General features: G+C 40.8%; 1 protein-coding gene across 5 annotated transcripts in view; it reads right to left on the bottom strand.

Annotated features, from left to right (window-relative positions):
- The window catches only part of PLXNB2 (plexin B2), a 150,152-nt gene that overhangs the window by 98,343 nt on the left and 27,279 nt on the right, over nucleotides 1–24,530 (bottom strand). For 3 of the 5 annotated variants that reach the window (XM_069976770.1, XM_069976761.1, XM_069976786.1), the window contains exon 2: nucleotides 15,804–15,870. The gene's annotated coding sequence lies outside the window, so the exon portion shown is untranslated. Of the gene's footprint in view, nucleotides 1–3,487; nucleotides 3,686–15,803; nucleotides 15,871–24,530 lie in introns of those variants that run through there. The other 2 variants (XM_069976779.1, XM_069976794.1) reach the window with 1 other exon arrangement.

The following is a 24,530-nucleotide window of genomic DNA, read 5'->3' as shown; positions in this document are numbered from 1 at the left end:
CCCCTACTGTTGTCTCCAGTTCAGGTGCGGTTTGCAATTAAACTCCATTTACTATAATGGAACAGAGTTTCAAAACCCCACCCAAACTGGAGACAACAGTAGGAGCAAAGTGGCCATGTTTTTGTAGCGCTGGATAACCCCTTTAATGGTCTATTCTTACCATCATTCGGTTAGTCCAAAAAAACTAGAAAGTAAATTTGGCACCCTATATAAAAATATTTATGCAGTCACTTTCTTTTCAAACAACGTCCCTTTCCAGTTGTTTCTCTTCCTTTCAATCTACTGTCCACTGCATGTTGTTAGACTCAGTCCATCTCTAGTAACAGAGAAACCAAAACAGAAAACAGGAAGAGGTAGAGCTTATCTATGCCTAGGCAGTTTACCAGCAATCTGTGAGCCTGTCTGCTTTCTTAGTACACACTGTGCCTGTAAGGTAAAATCAAGGTTTCCCTCTTTTTCATACCCCATAATGTTCTACGCAGCTGTCCCTTGTGAATATAGCAGTGTCAGTACTATTATATGCTTTACCAATGTAATTTGGGGAGTCTGACGTGAGATTACAACATGCTGCCTTGTGCTGAATGTATGCAGCAGGTGGCGTAACCTCACTGATCGTGCAATAGTCTGCAGTGAAATGCGATGTTCTGATTGTACAGAGAACTTACTGGAGTGCTGTGGGATTGGAATAGGAAGGGTGATAAACAGCAGAGGAAGAGCAATGCATTCTAGGAATAGTACTGGTTGAGCAGTTGCTCAGTACTAAGTATATCCTAATAATTAATTCACTACCTAAAGGCTAGATTCACACGTAACAAATCCCTTACTGTCATTCTGAATAGGCTTACAATACTTGCAGCAGAATTTTCACAGTGGCCCGGGTGCATACATTACCTGGCCCACACTCCTGGCATCCTGCTAAGCCAACCAGTGGTTGTGGCAGGACAGCGCACTGATAGGCTGAGTGGGATGCCAGGATGGCAGGAGTCACAGGAGGAGGCCGGAGAATACACCAGGTAAAATATGCACAAGGCCGCCATGAGTTAAGGGGATGGACGTTTACATACTCGCAACGGAATGTAAAATTCTGCTGTATGTTACCCTATGCAGAACAACAGTAAGGGATTTTGGATTTCGCTGCTGACTCCCAGCGTGAAATCCGCTGCAGATCCATTAGGTGTGAATCTAGCCTTAGACTAACTTAAGTCTCATCTACTACGCAAACTGCTTGATAAGCTACTGTACATATGTCCAAGATACTGGCAGGTAATGCTTAGGCAACATCTGGTGCCAGCACATGCTACAATCCATGGATTATATGTCCTTTTTTAATCTGATGGAGCAAGCATTAGAAAGAGAATATTAAGGGTAAATTAACACAGAAAATCTTCAATTGAAAGCAGAAAATTTACCAACATGGGGACTTACATGCAGATTAGACTGTGTTGAAAATCTCCTTCACTTTAAAAAAAAACTCCACAGACACCCCAACTGTGCAAATCGTCTTCTCTGTATGTAAATGTAGCTGGAAACCAATTCACTTGTATGCAGGGTACCTTTAGGCTGGGTTCACACTATGTATATTTGAGGCTGTATTTGTGAGGCTGTATAGCAACCAAAACCAGGAGTGGATTGAAAACACAGAAAGGCTCTGTTCACATAATGTTGTAATTGAGTGGATGGCCATCATTTAATGGCAAATATTTGCTGTTATTTTAAAACAACGGCTGTGGTATTGAAATAATGGCCGTTATTTACTGTTATATGGCGGCCATCCACTCAATTTCAACATTGTGTGAACAGATCCTTTCTGTGTTTTCAATCCACTCCTGGTTTTGGTTGCTATGAGGACCTGACATGAGGACCAAATACTGCCTGAAATATACATAGTGTGAACCCAGCCTTAGAGTGGAAACCTCCCTGAAAATCTGTACAAATTTCTCAGTGTATGAAATAGAGGTGTACTGCTGACCTCTAATGCAAAAGTATAGCTATAAAGGCTATACCACAGTTCACACATCAACATCAAATCTACATGGTAAAAAACAAACAAAATACATCACCAAAAATACTTGCAAAAACTGTTGTAATTTATCACTTGGTGCATAAATTCTGATGGAGAGAAAAGGGTTATCCAGCATTAGTCAACTTTTAATCTATTGCTATAACAATAAAGAGCCTATGCTTACCTGTCTGCGCTCTCCCAGCATCCTCTGTTGACTACAGTGTCCCCACTACCAAGAAAAAAACAGGTCTCGAAAGTGACAGCCCGCTCAGCCATTCACTGACTGAAATGGGAAAGTGCTGCAGCCAGTGATTGGCTGAGAGGGCTGTCACTCTCTACATAACAGCAGCAATATATTAAAAGTTGCCTAACGCTGGATAACCCCTTTAATCTGACAACACAGGTGAACAGAAAAACTACCCAGGGAACCAATGGATGCGGCCAACCAGGGGTGCTGAATGTTTAAATGGCAATGCAGGTCTTGTCATTGAGTCACATGCAGGTATTTCCAAAGGTAATGGTGCGAGCAGCATTTGGAATTTCCTATGGACTTTTAAAATGAGTAATAATGCTTTGTTACAATCCTGCTCTGCAGACAAAGCTGGGGTTTATCGTATGTATACACAGACACTATATAGCAAGATTGGTTAAGAGAATGAGCAGACATTTAACCCATGAAGTTAAAAAAAAAAACACACACACACACACACACACACACACACACACACACACACACACACTAAAAAGCTGCCCCCTACCTTTACCCCTTACTGTGTGATAAATTATTGTGGCTCCAGAAACTAGGGCAACAACCCCCTGGTATTTTTATAGCCAGTAAGTAATAAGTAGAGAAACAAGTAAGTGTCTGAAAACAGCAGGGGAGTCAAACTTTAAGTTCTTGGCTGGGAAGATGGGATTTTATATACCGTATACCTCAGCTGTAGAATCCACACTTCTCCATTGCTCTACTGGTTTTCAAGTAGTCACACCACAACCAATAGCCAGGATGCTACAACTTGTATAGGAAACAATCCATTGTTGCATCTGCTTAATCTGGGAACATTGACTATAGACTGGAATATTAAATGCAAAGTGAAATTGGTTGTACAAACACATAAGAGAAACAGTAATATAAATCGCCAGATTATCAAATGATAAACAAGCCAGCAAATTCCCTTAAGTTCCCATTTGTTTGACGCTATTCCTATGACACCCCATCATCACGTGATCCTCAAGTACTACATTTCACAACTGTGTAAAGGGAGCAGTAGGCAAAGGGAGCAGAATATTTTCCCTTGACCTCTGCCACCCCTGAAGCTTGAATTCCAAGCATGAAAGGAAAGGCTGAGCACAAGTCAGAAAGAGCTACTTCAGTGCTCTGCCTCCGGCTACACACATTCATTGGGCAAAACTGTAAGATCAGCAACAACTACTAGGAAAATGAATCTCAGATATGAAGGAGGACACCCACAGCAGGACACCTACCTTCTTCGCTTACAGCCATAACCCCTTGTAGGAAAACAGGGAAAAACAAGACCGTAACATCTGCCGGAGCAAAGGAAAAAGCCAGTGTTCCCAGAAACCGAGGCTTTGTAGAAAACGAAAGTTGCTGAGAGAGGGGGAAGTGGAGGAGGCCGGCTTCACGGAATACCAGGCTCTGCGATGTATACCAGATGTGTCACAACAAGTTTTGGGTGGAGAAAGCCGAGCAGACATGAGGGATCTGCAGCACACTGGAGCAGACTGCAGGAAGGACTTTCACACTTCCCAAGCTTCAATACTACTGGGAGCCAATAAGAAGCAAAACAACTAGATGAGTAAGTCTGTGTGTTAACCCATTCATGGAGTGCACAACATACATACAATCCTCTTAACATTGTTTGGCAGTAAACAAGGACACAGGCAATAAAGTGCGCTGTACTCCCCAATGTAAGCAAGGCTCTTTGTCCATCTACAGTTTATTACAAAGGTCTTGGTTGGAAGTTCTAACCATAGATGCCTCCTGAACAAAACCATTCTAGTCTCAGAGTTATTTGCTTGACTTATTATTCGATCCTATCTTGGCTTAATCAGGCTGCCATTTGTCCTCCACCTTGCCAAAAAAGAAAATGATTTTTCCTTCATCAGTAACCAAAGCTGTAACTGTAATCTGTGAGGGTCTCCCAAGGCATGACAGACACTGCACCAATATAGGGAAGTAGACAGAGAACCAGACCCTGCAAAGCAGTCATTATAAAACCACTATAAGGTAGAAAGAGCCAGTCTGTAATAGGCCAAGATGGAGAGCCGATCTTCAATCTCATTACAAAAGGCCATATCGTATGCTATATGTTAGATTCACAACTGGCCTGCGGACTGACAGGGTAATACCCATTTCACAAACTAAAAGGAAACCATATAACGAAGTCTATATGTCTAGTAAATGCCAAAAAGGCAGAAAGAAATGCAGACTACTTCTTTATCCTTGTTGAATATGTAAAAACTATACAGTGAACCACAAAGACATCAACACTAGACATTAAAGCGCCTACAGGAAAACCATTTTTATATCACCTGGTCGGGGGCTGGCACAGTCCATTTTTGAAACCGCTGTTCGTGCTGTGGCCAGACTTGATACTTAAAGTGACACTGTCACCCCCTTTGTTCATTTTGACATCTCTACACAGGTGTAAAGGGTAAATTTAGTGTTTTTCATACCTTATTTCATATCATACGTCATGGTGCTTGTTCAAGTAAAAAGTGTCCTTTTATCATCTGCAGATTGTATTAAGTGGGCGTGGCCTCGCGGCACTAGCGCCACATAACCCCGCCCACAACGGCACAATTGGCCCCGCCCCCTCGCCGGCCATTGGAACAGGCTGGCCGAAAGGTCTAGACTCCACCCCCTTTACGTTGGACAACCAATGGGCGTCAATGGGGCGGGGCCAACCGTGCCGTTGTGGGCGGGGTTATGTGGCGCTAGTGCCGCGAGGCCACGCCCACTTAATACAATCTGCAGTTGATAAAAGGACACTTTTTACTTGAACAAGCACCATGACGTATGATATGAAATAAGATATGAAAAACACAAAATTTACCCTTTACACCTGTGTAGAGATGTCAGAATGCACTAAGGGGGTGACGGTGTCACTTTAAGGAGGCATGTCACTGAGGGGACGGGAAATTGGTGAATTGGGGGCACTGGGCTACAGTACACAGAGAAGATCTAATTACAGATCTAGAAACTGGTGCAGATGGTGTGAACTGTGAGGCAGTTTTAAAAATGGCATGCCACCGGGATCCATGTGCCGGTGTCGAACAAGTGATATAAAAAAAATATTTCCATAGGTGAAGGGGTCCATTCACTTTAAAGAGAAAAACTTACAGCTGGCAGGTTAGTACTACAGAACTGATCCACTCTACCAGCTACCTCTTCATGAACATAGAAGCTACGCTCTGTAGTCACTCCAGCCGCTTACCACTGCAGAGCACCGGATAAATATCTATGAGGAGAGAAGGATGGATTGGCTGTAGGTCCTGTCCCCCAATGCACCAAACCGTCTAATTTACATATTAATAAAAACAGGAGATTTAACCACAACGGCACCGAGATTAAAAGGTAAATAAACAACCTTAATTCTCAGCATCTAGAAGTCTAACCTGCTGCTAGTTTCCCTTTAAGAATTTTTGGCAATATTTTTGCTCTGTATCAGTGTGTGGTATAAAGAAACAGTCTTTACCACTCTGAACAGAAGCAGTAAAAGCATGTTCTACCACTCAATCATTATGCTGAAAGGTCAGCAATCCCTTGGTAAATTATAGCCCTAATACACCAGAAAGTCTCCATTCCATCACTGGACCACAGAAGAAATACAAGTCAGCAACCAGACTGTAAAACTGTGGGCTTCAGTAATGCTTTGTGTAGTAGTATTCAACATCTCATATGATGTATCACAAACTTCTGCTTTGCATAGGTCTCTCACTTTTGAGATATACTTTAGTTGTGCCACAAGTTCCAAATGCAGTAGAGTTTATCATAAAAGATCCTACTGGATCCAGAGGCAAAAGGCAAATCTACGGTAAACTACAACTTAAGGGTGCGTTCACGCGTACAGGATCTGCAGCAGATTTAATGGCGCAGATTTGAATCTGCAGAAGATTCGCAGCAGATTTGATGGCCCAGAGTTGCTTTGCATTGAATCTGCTCTATCAAATCTGCTGCAGATCCTGCACGTGTAAACACACCCTAAGGGTGCGTTCACACCTACAGGATCTGCAGCAGATCTGCAGCAGATTTGATGCTGTGTTCAGTTATTTAAATGAAATCTGCTGCAGAAAATCAGCTGCAGATCCTGTAGGTGTGAACGCACCATAAGGGTGTTTTTCTCATCTTAAATATAGTTTTCAGGGTTTGTAAGGCTTGTCAAGTTGAATGTTTTAGAAAAAACTCTAAAAGCAGTGGTTGGGCGATCGCCCTGTGAACTTTATATATATAAAGAAAAAGGCTCAATAGTGTCACCTGACGGTATACAATAGGATTCAATGAAATGCTGCTTGAATTGCCGCATTTTGTGGTCCATTTCTATAATGCTTACTGGTGGCAATTAAACCCCTTAAAACAGCTATTTTATGTTGTTCATTATCTTTTGTCTGAAATTCAGGCTCTCTTATTTTTTCCCATCTACACTAATGAGTTTTTTTTCCAGATTCCTTAGTATTGGTGTATTCAGACAAAAAGGTTTCAGTGTCAAAATTTTAGAATGACTTTTTTTTTTTTTTTTTTTTTTTTTTTTTTTATAATTCCTTTTTCCCAGTTTAATTTCAACAAATTTACATATCTTTGCAGTAAATTCCATGTGCCAGATGTCAGCTTTGTTATACTGGAAGCCTAAGTTCTATTTACATATTTTGTAACTGGCTCCACATTCGCTGATCCCTTGACACAGTGTTATTAGGCAGCACAATGTGTGGTAGTGGCTCCATTTACATCAGCAGAGTACTGCAATTCAGAATCTTCAGCAGGAGACATATCTATCCACAGGTGTCAACAATGGTCTGTGACCAACCTCTGTCTGCATGTTATCACCACTGTGATTATTCCACAAAATGTGTGTAGAAATACCTGAATGTTGACTACACATATGCAACATCTCAAAATACAGGTGTATAAAGTAGTCTCACATAGAAATTTGTTAAAGAGGATGTACCATCAGGTACCTCCTCCTTAATATGACCCAGGGATAGAACGGCACAGTCACGGGGAAGCAGATGGTACATCCTCTTTAAGAAATAGGGGCGTGGGTTCATCAGAGTTTCTAACGAATTTCGGATGAAAAATGTGGCAACACAACCTTGGGGTTTTATTACTCAGACAGTTGCCCGATATGAGTGTTGATCAATTATGTAAAAGTTGGGGCTAATCACATGTTCAGTTTATGGACCATAATTATGAGCATGTCAGTACAGTAGCATTAGAATGTTGATGTTAGGAAATCTAAATTCCATTTTGTAGCACACTGTACGTAATTACAGACCGTGTATAGAAAGTGTGTATGCACCCTAAGGCTGTTTCCATGTATGTGTTCTGGCTGCAATCTCAACTCCACCTCCTACACCCCCCACACATCACTAGTGCGTTGCAGCACTGGGGGAGAGAGCGACCTCTTGTGGCCAGAGGCATAATGCTGCCTCTGGCCACAAGAGTAATTAACATGTAGAGATTTCCTCCTGTTAATCACATTGCCACATTGGGTACTTGGCAGTTAGCTCTTAGGTGCAATGCATGCTGGGAGATGTAGTTTCCTGACCAGCACCATCTTGGACACAGACCTGCTTTTAGAAAACCATGTCATTTAGGAAAAGCACCAGCAATAAAGACTAGAGATGGCTCAATATACTCAGGGGGGACTTGGTGAGCGAAGACCAGCTCAGCTAGGTTTGGGAGCATTTAATTTTTTTTAGCTCTTTGGAGGAATACCTCTTTAGGTTCTGTCTAAAGACCAGGAAGTGGCTGGACACCAGGGACCCGAGCGACAGAATGCCCTTGGCAGCACTGGTGTACAGCCATTAATAGTTTTTTTGTGTAAAAGGATCCTAAAACTTTCACACTTCGTATCTAAAAAGGTCCTCATCTCACCTCTACCCGTGCCTATCCAGCACTGGATTGCTGCTCTGGCACCCCAGGAGCTCCAGGATCTCCAGTTGATTGATTGCCCATTCAGCCAGTGAGTGACTGGGGCGGGACACTGCCGCAGTCCCTGATTGGCTGGGTGTGAAATCTATCAACCAAAATGGGCATATTCCCCAAGTCGTGACATCATCACAATGTCATAAGGGTATATTGGTCAGGGTCTGGCTCCTGAGAACTCCGCCGAGAGCTAGAATGAAGGGGAGCAGTCTACAAAACTTCAGCTCCCTGTAGCAGAGATGAAGGGGCAGAGCGCTTTCCCATCAGTGGCAGCCATTTCTTTCTCACTATCGGCAGGGTTTTTATCAGCCGAACCCCGATTAATATACACTTCTGACATGTCGCTATAATATGCCAGAAGTTTTTTCAAAATGGTAATTGCACTTAAACAATTTACAGTCCCGCTGTTTAGTCTTCCCCCTAACATATTGCGGTTTCTGCTTTCCACCATTTGGCTAATTTAACTTTCTATTCCAGTGTCCTTTTGTGTATAAATATGTGATTCTTCAGATATTGTGTTACACCATATCTGATTAAGAGGTCAGTACTGTAGCTTCGAAAGCCATATCGAAAGTTATATCTTCCAGTTGGCAAATAGAAGGTATCAACTACTGAGAGCTCTTAATTTTTTATCATTAAAGGATTGAGCACTTACAGGGAAAAAAAAAATAAAATAATCTGCTTTCCTGTATAGTTTTCCAAGCACCTTTAAGCCCTGGACTAACATGCTTCAACAGAATGAAGAAAAAAAAAATATTTCTCAATGGGAGAAAAACAATTATATTTGTTTTTGGATCTAAAATTTTAGATTAATTTGTAGCTTTGTGAAATGTAAAATGAAAAAAAAAGAAAGAGTAGAAGGGACGGCCAAGGAGATGCCAAATCAATAACTATTACTAAATGACATTTAATTTCCAGCTTAGGCTTAACTATATTATGCTACAAATTAATGTCACTACAAATGATTGCTGGTATACCAGGCCTTACAGCTTCCATAAAAAACCAAGCCCAGCACACTATTTTGTATTACGGTCACCTGAATAGGAACATTTTTGTTTCCTATATATGATCTGCTCAGGATTGCACAAGTCTGTATAGTTATTGCACAAAGCAGGGTCAGATTATTCACAGAAAAGCAAAAAGACTTTGATGGACTCCTAGGCATTCTCTAACAGATATGTAGAGGTGAGTGTGCGGAGAGGGGGAGGAGGATGTTAGGTGTATCCATATTGTGAATGGTAAAAGCTGTGTTAGCTATGCGTAGCCAATTTGATCTTTGATAGGATATTTATACAGTACCAATACAGAAAATACAAAACACCAATACAAAACAGAACTTTTACAATTCCACAAAGACACAGTACTTATTGAAACAAGAGGAGGGGTGAGAGTCCTGCTCACTAAACCTTACAATCTATGAGGAGCAGGGTTGAGACAAAAGGCAGAAAGTGTATAATTGCATAATGGTCCAGCCATCATATATAAATAGGATCATGCACATAAAGGTGGATGAGCCGGCCACCACTGTGTGTGTGTGCACATTCAAAGTGCATAAAGCATAGGAAAACACTGCTGACTGAGCAGCGGGTAAGGAAAGCTATTCAAGCAATGTTATAAACCTGCCTAACAAGATAATGGACACGCTTTAAACTCTGGGTAACTGGAATGAGTCTAAGGGTGCCTTTACACAGAGATTTATCTGAAAGATTTTTTAAGCCAAAGCCAGGAACAGACTATAAACAGAGAACAGGTCATAAAGGAAAGACAGAGATTTCTCCTTTTTTCAAATCCATTCCTGACTTTGGCTTCAAAAATCTGTCAGATAAATCTCTCTGTGTAAAGGCACCCTAAGTGATTTGGTTATTGCATTCCAGAGAACTGGTGCAAAAGCAAAGTATTGGAGATGGGAAAAAAGTTAGGATTGAGGAGGATTTTAGTTTTTGATCATAAAAATGTAGTGACCATGTGGGATGGTAGCCAGAGATGAGGGAGATGTAAGGAGGTGCAGCACTGTGGAGAACTTTGTGGGGTGAGAAGTTTGTTATTGTATTCTGAATATGATGGGTAGCCAGTGCAGTGAATGGCAGAGGGGGAGTGATGAGTTTAACAGCTAAAGGGGAAGATGAGCCTGGCTGCCATGAAATATAGCTGGCAGGTGGTCATTGGACACCTTAATAAGGCTGCATTCACTTGTCATATATTTTGAGGACCTACAGGCGGTGAATGACTGTCCTAGATTGTTTCCCGGGAAAATAGTTTGAATCTCCGTAGCACTGTAGTGACAGACCCACATGGCTCTGTGATTGCAGTTCCGCAGAGATTTGAACAGTTTCCCTGCTGATGTCAGTTTATCATGCCGGGCAATAATCTAGGACAGCCATTCACAGTCTGTAGGTCCGCAAAATATACAAGTGAATGAAGCCTAAGAGTGGTTTCTGAGGAATGTAGAGTGTGGAAACAAGACTAAGGAGTCAAGAAAAGAATAACCACATTGAAAGCCAGTCAGACCAGGCGTTCCAGTAGTTTAAAGATGAAGGGGACATTCAACATGGGCTAGTAGTTAGCTGCACAGGATGGGCCCATAGAATTTTTTTTATGTAACTTTTTTACGTACACATTGCACGTTCACAACCAAATTTCTTTAGTGTCTCCATACATGTAAAACGTTATCAATTATATTGATCATTGTTGTCCTATTGTTGTTATGAGTCTACAACTTCTATGCAGACTTTTGCATCTGCATAGTAAGGGAGCAAAGGATGCTACGGAGCGTCAAGCTGAGCACCACTTATGTGAAATTCTGCCACATCTGCTCCACTGGATTTAGAGGTGCACGCCTCTCAATAAAACCAGCATATCTGAGGCTGCCTGTTTGTAATTTTAATAGGTGCATGGGGAAGCCACATCCCCTTTTGAACAATGCCACACCCCTCCCCATTCCCACCCAATTGACAAGCGTGAAACACACCAAAGAAAAGTCTGAGGTTTTTGGGCAGGCAGTGGGTTGCACAAAAATGTGCAAATATCCTTTCATCTGCTCTAGTCCTTAAATACTGTGCCGCATAGAATATAACAATATGATAAGACCTTATTTAAAATGTGTGTTATGGCATATTAAAAAACAAAAACATCTGCAAAGGGCTGAAGAAGACTGCACTAGGAATAGCTGCACACAGGGAACAATAAAATTGTACCCCAGTAAAAAGCAAATGCTACTGCCTTTATGTTAAATGTTCCTTTAAGGGACAAACTGATTTTCCACAACAAAAAGCCTAGGAAAGCTGACAGCCATAAATGTCACTTTGTTTTACCAGTCACACAATGCTGCAAAAACATTACAGCTTGTCGCCTTCAGAAACACATGTGCTGCCCAAATTTTAAAAAGGAAAGTGAACCCTATAATCTGGTTATCACCCTGTCAAACGAGTTAATGGTCATTATCATGAGCAGATTCTTATGTTATCAAGGAAGTCAGAGCATCATTGCTACTTGTCAGGGGATAATGAAGAGGCTTAACACTGCAATTAAGTGAGTGGAAATTTGCAGTTGTACAGTAGTTTTCAGCTGCAACTTTCTACCACAAAAACACCACATTAATATTCGCCTGCGCCCTGTGGTTCCAACAAATCACAGGAGCATTGTAATTTACTCTACATCCATTCTACTGAAAGAGGAAAAAAAAAAAACACATACAGAATTCTGAGACAAAGGAACTGAACAATACAGGAAGCTATTCATGAGTATACATCCTGACTGCAAGAGATATTGCAAAGCTGTAGTGGTATATACAAGGCTGGACAGATGTTTTTTGTTAACTGTGGAATCCAGGCTGCAGACAGGTCATGTATACATTATCACTGATATCTTCCCTCCCATAAAAAGACAAAATTCTTTTACGTTTCACTGTACTATCGCTCTTTAAGCGTGGGTTTCATCTGTCACATTAAGGTCTGCCCCTACATTTTAACCTATTCATATTTGCCTCTCTGCATTTAGGCAGCTATAATGTCTCTCTTAACACGGCAATAAAAAATCCCTTTTTTCAGCTGTTTAAAACAGTAATTTTATATCTACTGCTCAAAGAATTTTATGTTTTCGATAACGTTTCATTTTCTTTACTAAAGATGGATACCTAATAGTTATAATTTATTTACTTGTATTCAAATGTATATGGTGGTGGTCTTTAAAACGTTTCTTAAAAGCAGATTTGCGAAGTCCGTTTTCACCATGTAAACACACGATCTGTGCCGCGATGACCGGAGGAGTATCGTGGAGGATCACGGATCCCCGAAAGTGCAGCCCCCCCTGCTGCCCAGCAGCACAGATAAGAGGAGCGCAGAAGACAACTACCTGCCCACTCCCTGTGCCGGCCGGCTCAACAGCACGGGTGGAGTAATTGTCTTGCTGACAGGGTGTGTGTGTGTGTGTGTGTGTGTGTGTGTGTGTGTGTGTGTGCATTTTATGGGACATGTGAATTCAGCCTTAGTGTGCCCAAAAATCAGGCTTACAAAACAGAAAGCCTAAGGTCTTTGTTAGGTAGCCAGGGCTGGCTGTACAGGGGTCTCCTAGTCCCAGACCCTAATAGTGTCATTGGGAAAACCAGTTACCAAATCAAAGAGAAGATCCTCCCTTGGCAGATTAAAGTAGCCAAGCACCTAATCCAGAAAGGTACAAGGCACCCACGCATGATATGTTCTTTACCACTCTAGATTAAGGCCCCTTAAAGGGGTTGGCCACGTAATAGAAAAATTGCTCAAAAGCCTTTTACACATGCCAATTATTGACCAGGAGCGTTAGCTAGAAAAGTTCCTTCAGCCTATAATCAGCCTGTATAAAAGTGATTGGCAGAGAAGCAGGAAAATTCCCTCATAATAATCTTATAATAAATACGGAGCAAACTTTTTAGCACAAGCTATTTATTCTGGAATTCTAGCGTGTTAACAATAGTTAATCTGCCCCAGTGTTCTAGGAGCACGTTCATGGACGAGAAGCTCATCTCCTTCAGGAATAAAAATGATCAGACATGTTAAAAACCAATGCACCTAACCCTTTTCCCCTCTGCTTCAACATCTTCTGTCGGAAAAAGCCTGAGACTCAGCTATATACATTAGTTAGTTGCCTGATCCTGCCACAAATGGCAAAGTCATACAGTTTTCATCTATTGTTTATAGGCATATATATTTACTGTGAAATAAAACAGAAGCATACACAGATTATGCACCAACCCCTGCTCTATAACAGCACCAACAACAACCAAGTATTCTTTTCTCAGCCGTCAAAGAGAATCGGAACTCAAACTTTGTTTCTATAGCTTTAAATTGAATCTGTTATAGTCAGTAAATAGCTACTATAGTCCCCAAGTGTCTGCATGCTTGTCAAAGATATCAAGGATTACTTTTATGAGCCCTCTAGTTTAAAGGATCTGCATTCTGTAAAAAGCTTTGTTATGTTTCTGGTTGATTGGGCGATACTGGCCTCTCAGATGCCAAATTGAAGCCAAGTTTAGGGAGGAAGATGTGATGGAACATCTTATTTCTGTACTGTATACTCCCTAGAATTGGCGAACTCTGATCGCTTTTTCAGAGGCTCTTCATCTTTATCTTTACATTTAAGTATATGTTGTTTTGTTTTGTATAAAATAAAAATGAAAAATCCAACAAAAATATGTTAAAAAAAAAAAAGCTTTGAGCAAGTATTTTTGTAGCACTGCATGAAGCAAAAAAATAATTAAAACCAAAAATGCTTTAATGCATTACTTGGCCATTGAGATAGAAGAGCCTATTAGAATGCATGATCTATTTAAAGGGGTATTCCCATCTGACAAAGTTACCCCCCAGATCAATAGAAGATAATTAGCTGATTGTAAGGGGTCTCTAAGAGCCATGGCCCCTGTGATCTTAAGAGCGGGGCCGCTCCTGACCTGACAGTTAATTGAAAAATCTGACCACTGCTGGCTGCCGCAAGCTAGACAGCAAGGTTAGGGGCCTGTGATCTCCCCATAGGTGTGCATCCCAGTAGAACCCGTAGCTATCTGACTGTGGACACGCTATAAATGCCCCAGGCAGGAATACCTCCTTAAGACGTAATATGAACAATAAAAGTAATATGCCTTTACAAATAAGTTGTCAATAGAAAATACGCAGCGATACAAGAATCCTGATTTTTAACCAAGTCATGTGTAAAAGAATGTTTGATATCAACTATCAGCATTCCTCTGGTTAAAAATTAAAGAATTTTTTGTTATGTGTTAACCTTTGTACCTTAAATGTGTTCCCAGCTAGAATGAGAAATACCTTGACTAAAGCATTACACTTGCCAGACTCTCACTCTCAAGATGTCCCAGCTGTTTAAGTCCCCTCATTTCACCACCAAGAGTGAGAGAAAATGAGGTATTTCAATTTCATATCCCCAGCCAAGATCAATTTACATGGTTGAACGAGAGGAACAGACTATTTTATAGCAGCAAATGCTGTTGATCTAAACAGTTTAAGAAAAAGAATTTGACAAGATTCCAAAAGGTTTCAGACTTTAATCTAAAATGCTCATATTTCCTTAAGAGAAAGAATCCCCACAAAATGCTACAATACCACATGCATGCAAAGGCATGTGTTAGAAACCATGCTTCTTTGCATTCTCCACTGCTGCGCAATGTTGCTGGAACTCTTGGCAACACTGTGGACATTAAAGAAAGTGAGAGGGGGGGCCTAAATTCAAATGCATACTGCCATGCATACTTTGGGTACTGCCATGTGGAAGCCGGGGACTGGGACTTGGGACCTGTGTTTGGTCACTTTCTTTGATAAGGGCAAATATCTGCAAAGAGGCCGTATCTATAACGTTCATTTAAACATAGAAAACACAAAACTAAAGCAAGTACATTGCACAACTGCTCGCAATCACAACCCCTGTTAATTTCTTAAATAAGTGGAAGTTGTGTATAGTTCCAATTCTAATTAGAGCCATAGAGATTATAGCGTTTAATGACACTATAATGACACTATAATAGACATACTTTATGGAAACCAGTGATGCACAACTTGTTACATTACTACATACTGTGACCAACCTATTCACATTAGCAAAGTTCTGCAATACAACACTTCCATTGAGTAATATACTGTAGCTTGCCTTCAGACTGACAAACACAAATAAGCCAACTAATTTTGTATATCTTCGACTGTGTATCCACATTCACAGTTTTGTGGGCTCTACAATGTTGTCTAAATTGACTGGCAGGGCATACACAAGTACATACTAATATACAAGTCCTCCTATAAATCCACATCATGAACCACAATATGTGCTAGATATGAATATATGTGTTTTATACAAAATTGTAGCCTTTTAGACTCAAAGCGAATGTACCATCAGGTGCATTGCTATTTCTTCTTTTCTGAAAGGCCCCCCGTTTACCGCGCTGGTCTTATCCCGTTCGTCGGCCGGCCCTGGAGGCAGGCTAAGCGCTCCCCAGTGTGAAAACACCCTGTCCCCTCTATGATGCAGCTCCGTTAGAATCAATTCCCAGGTTGAAGCCGATCAAGGTTTTCTGTCCGGAATTTGACAGTTTTTTCGCAGTGAGAACGCACCCTTATGTGGATTTCATAAAAACACACACAAAAAACATAACACACCTACCTGTAGTAATTCCACAAATTTTGTTTGCAGATCCGTTCAACCCAGGTTTTATTGGCTCAACTCAAACCTAAAATGATATCAAATTAATATCAGTCAGTATGATAAGCCATTTAAGTTCAACATAAAAAAACAGTACATAAAGAAATGCAACAGGTGTCTAGCAGGCAGATTGTAAGTTGGCACCATGGCTTCAGCTTACGCTGTTAAAAAGTAAACGAAATATATCATTAAAATACAACAAAAGAAATAACTTGATCTTTTGTAGTAGTTTAGGCTGTGTTTACTCACTGCCCTTTTATGTATTTTTGCTGTGATTTTGGCCAAAATCACATAAATTTCACCTACATTGTGGCAAAAACACCCAATGTCTGAAGAAAAACATTAAAGTGACTCTGTACCCACAATCTGCCCCCCCCCCCCATCAAACCACTTGTACCTTCGGATAGCTGCTTTTAATCCAAGATCTGTCCTGTGGTCCGTTCAGCAGGTGATGCAGTTGTTGTTCTACAAAGCAACTTTTAAACTTGCAGCCCTGTGCCCTACGGGAGTGGCCTAGATTGTGTATGCATTAGGCTGGCACACACTCTCTGTCCCTCCTCCCTGCCCTCCTCATCATTAGGAATGCTCCAGGCAGATTACCTACTATTCGTCAGCTGTGTCAGCTCGGCACATGGGCTGGATCATTAAGACACCTGTGCAAATGTTCAGCATGGAGAAAATGTTCCAGTGGCATTCCTAATGATGAAGAGGGTGGGATGGAGGGACGGAGGGGTGGTGCAAAGTTAGGGCACAGATATTCTAAGCCACGCCCGTTGGGCACGGGGCTGTAAGTTTAAAAGTTGTTTTTTAAGACAATAACTGCGTCACCTGCCAAACGGACCCCAGGACAGATCTTGGATTAAAAGCAGCTATGCAAAGTGGTTTGGGGGGGTCAGACTGTGGGTACAGAGTCGCTTTAAGGATCTTAAAAAGACCATCAATCAATCTAGATTGCAAGACTCAAAGGTGGAGTTGCGTGGATGAAATAAACACAGTTTTTTCCCCCACTTTACTATGAGTGCTGCAATGACCATCTCTACATTGAGGTCCCCGATGATCGCATAGGGGACACACCACTAGGCACCACCTCTTGTTTTTTTGGAGTACTGCATTTATTGTATTATTTCTATCCATCTACCTATCTATTTATTTATATCTTAGTCTAGGGACCTTTACCAGTTTCATCTATGGATGCTCAAGTTTTACAATATTCCTATTTTATGTTTACATGGATTGGCAGGCTTCCAGACAGAAAATAGGTGGGCAGGTAAGATATGGCCCCATGCAGCAAGAAATCTGAACCAAATTATGCATATTTAGTGCAGGATATGCATCTGAAATTGAATCTTACTATAATGACAGCACTGTGGAATTGTTGCAGATTGCGACTTCAAGTTATATAGATTCTGAAACTAAAATTGCGTGTGGATCATAATGAATTATAAGATATGTCCCTTTTGCGTGTTAGAAACATAGAAGGCAGAAAAAGACCACCTGGTCCATCTAGTCTGCCCTTTTAACATTTCCATTTTTATTATGTTAGGATAGATATATATTTATCACAAGCATGTTTAAATTCTGTTATTGTAAATTGACCAACCACTTCTGCTGGAAGTTTGTTCCAAGCATCTACTACTTTTTCAGTAAAGTAATATTTTTTTCACGTTGCTTCAGATCTTTCCCCCAACTAAACTCTCACCGTGTCCTCTTGTTCTTAAGCTCAGTTTTTTTTCCTCAAGACTATTCAGATTCAAATCCTTACGTCTTTCCTGATATGGTTTATGTCGACACCCTCCACCATTTTTGTAGCCCATCTTTGGACCCGTTCTATTTTATCAATGTCGTTTTGTAGGTGAGGTTTCCAGAACTGGACACAGTATTCCAGATGTGGTCTCACTAAAACTCTATACAGCAGGATCACAATCTCCCTCTTCCTACTGGTTATACCTCTAGCTATACAGCCCAGCACACGATTTGCTTTCCCCACTCCCTGGTTGCACTGGTGACTCATTTTAAGGCTGTCCGATATCACTACCCCTAAATCCTTCTCTTCTGAAGTCTTTTCCAGAACAGAACTGCCGATATGATACTTAGATAGAGGATTTCTCCTCCCCAAGTCTTAAAGGGGTAGTGCGGCGGTAAACAATTATTCACAGAACAACACACATTACAAAGTTATACAACTTTGTAATGTATGTTATGTCTGTGAATGGCCCCCTTCCCTGTGTCCCACCACCCCCACCCGTGTACCCGGAAGTGTGGTGCCCTATACATACCTGTCACGTGCCGACTTGTCTCCGATCTTCAGTCAGCGATGTCTTCTTCGGCCGAATCTCTCCGTCCGTCCTGAGTGCCGGCCGCCCTCTGCCGCGTCATCGGTTGCTCAGCCGCGATTGACTGAGCATAACTGTGCTCAGCCAATCAAGGCTGAGCAGCCGATGACGCGGCCGCGTCATCAGCTGCTCAGCCGCGATTGGCTGAGCCAAACTGTGCTCAGCCAATTGCGGCTGAGCATCTGATGACGCTGAAGAGGGCGGCCGGCACTCAGGACGCCCGGAGGGATTCGGCCCGGCCGTCCGAAGACGACATCGCTGACTGAAGATCGGAGACGAGTCGGCACATGACAGGTATGTATAGCGCACCACACTTCCGGGTACACGGGTGGGGGTGGTGGGACACGGGGAAGGGGGCCATTCACAGACATAACATACATTACAAAGTTGTATAACTTTGTAATGTGTGTTATTCTGTGAATAATTGTTTACCGCCGCACTACCCCTTTAAGGATGAAGGTAGGTTTCCGTGTAGTTAGAAGTCCTTGCGGTAATTGGGCAGTTTGGAGCCCCCAGAGCACCGATCCGCTCCTGTCCATCCCCACCTAATGAATCGCAGTGCTTCAAACCGCCTGATTCCCCTAAGATATAACTACAAACTATACAGAAACGTGCAGAAGATAAAGGTAAGAAGCGTACCTTCATCCTCAGCAGCCCGTACACAAAAGGTACATATCAGGAATAGATAGATTTGTCTAACCTCCTGACAGTTTCCCATTAATTATGATCCACACTTGGTTTTGGCTTCAAAGCTGCTCCACAAAACTGCACTGTATAAAAGTATCCTTACATAAAGTAAAACCTGAGAAGTACAGAAAATGACATAGTTAATATTTAGGAAATCTATATTACATACAGGATTATCACCAGTGGTATTAGTTGTCAAGCACCAAAACTAATCCATTTTTAATACATGGATAAAATACATTTGGTGATTTAGTGATATTATGTATTGATATCGTTAACAATAACTTGTTCAAAGGACTAAAGTGTCTTTCCCTCAGTCTATCAATACCAACTAGAAAATACCAGAAATCATTCAGGCACAGGTATACACTTATCTGGGTATTACTTTGTTTCTACAAATTGCAGGGACTGAAAGAGAGAATATATTCTCTGCAAAACAATTGAACAAAGCAATTGTTATTAGACATGGCACAACTGTACTGCAAGTCGGAGAGATTTTCCCTTCATAAGCTGAAGCTGAAACACAAAATAAATACTACACCTTAGTACTGTAGTTAGTGTGATAGACTGGGGAAGCTGTATTCTGCAGGGAAAAATCTCTATAACCCTGAGCTATATAAACAAAATAGGAAAAAAAAATGGCTTTGTTAAAAATCCCAGAACAGTGGCGGAACCTGTCAGTGGGAGAAAAAAAGAATTCCTGAATATATATAAAGGTAAGATTTGATTGTTTAGAAAAACAAAACCTTCTCTTCATCTATCAAGCATCCAGGTCAGAAAACAAGACTTTTGACAGTAAAAAGTGATAATAATATGCATACTCAGGTAATGTAAATTGCGCTGTCAAGTCATTTCACAAGAGCGTTATCTAGAAAGTGCTGACCTCTAGAAGCAACAGAGCATTACTATTTCTATTAAAGGGGTTAACCAGGATTAGAAAAAAACATAGCTGCTTTCTTCCAGAAGAGCGCCACTCTTGTACTCACTCTGTTGTTTTGCAGCTCAGTTGCATTGAAGTAAATGGACCCCAGTTGCCATAGCGCACACACACACACCCCTCTGGTGTCAAGCTATTTTTGGAAGAAAGTAGCTATGTTTCTATATTGCTGCATAAGAAGTAGCATTTAAAGGGGGGGGGGAAACAAACTATTTATTTTGCTAATGGTTAACCAAAAAATAGCATACTAACAGATTGATCAAAAAGGATAAGTCAGCCCCCATGTGTAGGTGCCCCTATACACCTGTGTTGGACCACTTATTTGTGTACAACAATTTCTGGCACAAATACATGTGGATTATATCAGTTGTCGACAGTGCTGACCTTTGGGCTCAGATTTACCACCACATCAGGACTGGTCCAGGGACTTTACATTCAGATTTTAATCTTGTTTATACAATAAAAGCCATTTTAAGTTAAAACAAATGACACACAGACTATGGCACATTTCTTATTTCAGCTGTTTCTGTGTTCTATCAGCCATGTTTGACTAATGAGATTGCCTGTGTGTGTCACTTATCAGAACTTTAATTACTACATGTAAAGTACGGCGGGAGCCAAGAAAGAAAAAGAGCACTTAACTATGTAAAACGTATGTCTGTAAGAGATAGAGTGCAAACTTAATAGTCATAACCATTCCATACAGCTATGTAACAAGACTGGCAGCCCCAGCTAGTGCTTAACAAAAATGAGAATTAATTCATTATTTCCATACTGTGCAGTGTTCTTTACGGATCAATGCTGTGACAATCTAATTACTGACTCCATTTTCTCCCACTTCTACTCCAAAGAACTAGTTTCATTAAACAATACATGCCACAATGGGTGCTCTTGCTACAAGCAGTAACAGAGACAATAAACAACAAATAGAATGGGAAAATATCAACCGCTTATGGATTTTCCATCTTAATAAGACTTCAGTAAAGTTTGCGGTAGGACATAAAGATAGATCTCATACTGACCTATGCCATTATATGTAATGAGATCACCCTTACCTGAATACATATATATGACCAATGATAACTGGTAAATAATGAACTTCCTGGGAATGTTCTGAAAACCATAGGAGGAGAACAAGCCTTTCCCTGGGCACATTCATACATATATGGATACAGAGTCTCTGTGGTTGACAATCTCTGTTTGAGGGACTAGAAACTGCTAGACACTGCTGATCATTGTGACATTTCTGCTCAGGGTCTATGACTAGGTACTTTTTTTTGCCTACCCAATGTGGTCAACAGTAGGCATTTGGTGATTCACTATCAGCAGCCTTACCTCATTGCCCACTTAGAACATCTACTTATAACAGCTGACGTTTCCTTATTGTGGACCTATTGTTCACATATACTCAAATTATAACTTTCTAAAGCTAACAGACATTAGGATTATAGTTAACACTATGGACACGTTTATCATGGTTAAAGAAAAAACTATAGAACAAGCAGGGAGAAAAACTTAAAGAAACCTGCATTAATTTTTTTAGGTAAATGATGTCTTTAAAGGCCATGTTACACAGCCCTATTATGCTGGCTAAAAAAAAAGTTTTATACTTACTTGTCCACACTCCCTGGTATCCTCCTAGCTTTTCCCTGCTAGACAGGAAACTGAGACAGGACAGCATTGCAGCCTGTCACTTCAGAGAAGAGTGTAGAAGCTTCAGTGGGGGTTGCAGTGAACGGGTAAAAGACATCAGGGGAGTCAGAACAGGCAAGTATAAAACTTTTTTTTTTTAACTATTATTTAAATACTTTAATCAGCTGCCAACCATGCACCAACTACTTCACAGGGCGATGCAGTCAATGGGCAATGATTTTATATCAAGCTGAAAGACAATGTTCAGCCGGTGATCGTCTTCTTGGTTGATCGTTCTCTTTATTACATGGAGAGATATCTGCCTAATGGTGCGATCAAGCAACGAGCGAGAAATCGTTCATTGTGATCCTTAAACATGTTCTCAAATCGTCGCTGGTCATTCCCTAAAAATTCGCAGATCGCTTTATGTAAATAGTCTTTCAAAGATTCACCCTATGTATAGGATGGGCTTAAGCGATCTTAAAAACGATCGCAATAACGATTATTCTAACGATTTATTCGTCTAAATGCTGATTGTTATAAAAACCAAATCGTTGCTTCAAAATCGTTAAACAATCGATTGGGCGAATTATCGCTTTGTGTAAACTGACCATAAATCGGCCTGATTACACATTTAAAGAGCAGAAGTGGAGGAGGGAACAGTTGCAGATAGAGGCAGACACATAGATACTGCTTCTGGTAAGAGTATGTTCACATTATAGCCTGATTCCTAATGTATCATGGTAAAAATCCCTAACATTACACTATACTGCAGGTTCATTGCATATTTTAAAGTTAAAAGAAAATCCACATCAAATCCAGTGTATCCACAACATAAGCTGACAAACTGCTGACATATAATGTCAATTTCAAAGCACTTTTTTCTGCAGCCTGTGGATGAGAATTTTTTTTTAACTCTAATTTACCTTGCTGGGACTGTAATACACTGTAGGTATACCACCCATAGAATACAGATGAAAAATCCACTTAATCCTTCACCCCACTGGAGCCTTTACAGTACTTGGAGTGTATGAGAGTTACAGGATCAGAATCTCCTCTCTGTATGCACTGTATGGGAGACTGGAGAGAGGGAAACCCAATAATAAATGTAGGCTACAAGAAGAAAAAGAGGCCAGAATCCATCTGATTTTTGCATACGAAGCCACAGGAAACCTCTGCAGCAACCACTATAGAGAAAATGTAGTACTACATGGTGGCCATTTAAGTAGCACAAGAATGGCTCTAGCACTCTGTTATGGCTCATGGAGGGGTGACCCAAGCAAGGGACCCTCTTATCAGGTTACCTTCACTAAACAACCCCTCTAAAAGGATACTCCCATCTTATAAAGTAACAGCCGAATGCTAGGACATTCCAACACAATGATCCATGGGGAAGGGAAGTGCCCTCGGGGACTATGCATAGACTGAGGCAGCACTGCATCCCATTCAGAGTTTTTTGTTCCCTAGATAATAGCACTCTAAGCCACCAGGCTATGCAGGCATCTGCAGTAACTTGAAAAAGGTCCCATTGCAGATCCCTGCAAAGCTAAATAGCCAGCCATATTGATAGGGCTATTTTCAATGAGTGGGAGTTCAAATATTATAAACTGAAAGCATATCCTAGAGATACGCCTTTAACCATTACAATGTGAATCACATCACTACCCAAGAATTTATACATTTCCAAAGCTGGAAAGAAGACTAAATTCCCATATGCACAACCTTAAAAAGGATCACAGCTTTTATGAATAATAAAACAGAATTTCCTTCAGTAGAGAAACTTGAAAAGAGCATCTAAGCTGAAGGTCCATACTGGTATCACACTAAGCTTGTCTTAGCTTTGAAGACTGACAGATTGATGTAATGATTGTAAAATAATTGTCTGTGTCTATCTGACCTTATAATTTTTTTTATTGGCAGCAAGGAAATGTTACGAAGAAATTTTAAATGTGTTCTGAAGTGCGCAGATTGTGAAGGAGGCCTCTCACCTCTGCCAATCACACTTATGGTTGGTTGCTCTTTATTCCAGTCTATGCCGTGCTATATTAAACAAGGAGCGAAAGCATTCCTTACTACTAATGACAAACTTATTACATTACTACTTTTTGGGGTATTTTGACATGTGTTTTATGCCCTGTGTTCAATGTATATGGCGGAATACTTGTGGATCATTATGGAGACGTTTACATGTCCACATTTATTTCGATGGACTTAACTGGATTTTTAGCAATCAACTGGAGTGAATAATCAGTGCAATGAGGGAGAAATATAGACCACAAGTGCTCATACTATTAGTGTTTGCAAAGGCCATTGGAAAGCATAGTGCATATTGTAGCTACATGTAAGGAATAGTACAGCTCCTAAAACAGCACATTTTGCTGCAGAATAGCTAGTGTTACAGCCACTGTAGGGGGTATGTCAGGGGGGCACAATAATAAATGGCACCCACTGAGCAATTATTTCCAATTTAAGCACCATCCCTTTGTCTTGATGTTTGTTAATTTACCTAATCCTACATGGTTAAAAAAAAAAGTTATGATCAGATGGTCTTTTGTACCATGATATCCAACAGATTTTTTTTCCTTATGGAAGAAAATGTAAAAGATGAGTGCAAGCCATCATTACTGAATTCTCATCTTTTCCCATTTGATTGAAAAAGTCTAATTAATGGGGGATAATCTAATGGAGAAGTTACAGAATCGTTTAGCAGAGACCTAAACAACCTTCCAGCACAAGAAGCAGAACATAATGAAAGCCAATTAGAGATCTCATGCATTCGCAATAAGGACACTATGTCTCACTGAGGTCAGTAACATCATTTACTTGAGAAGAGCGGTGGTATCAAAAGGAATCACCTGGCTATTCACAGAACACGACACACATCAAATGCAAACAGATCACTCGGCAACACTTCAAAACCGCATTCATGATAGACGACTGATTTATAGATCAGGGAATATTGTTATTCAACACTACAGCTACTGTACCAGACAGACAAAATGGGAATCAATTTAACAAAGTGAATGCAATTTTCTCCCTTGCCTTTAGCAGATTAACAGAACAGTAACACAGCTCCCTGTTAACTCTCTACTACCAAAT

The sequence above is a fragment of the Dendropsophus ebraccatus genome, chromosome 1 (genome assembly GCF_027789765.1).
Source record: "Dendropsophus ebraccatus isolate aDenEbr1 chromosome 1, aDenEbr1.pat, whole genome shotgun sequence".
Classification (NCBI taxonomy): Eukaryota; Metazoa; Chordata; class Amphibia; order Anura; family Hylidae; genus Dendropsophus; species Dendropsophus ebraccatus.
Note: the sequence above shows the minus strand (reverse complement) of the source record. Positions and strands in the feature narration are given on the sequence as shown.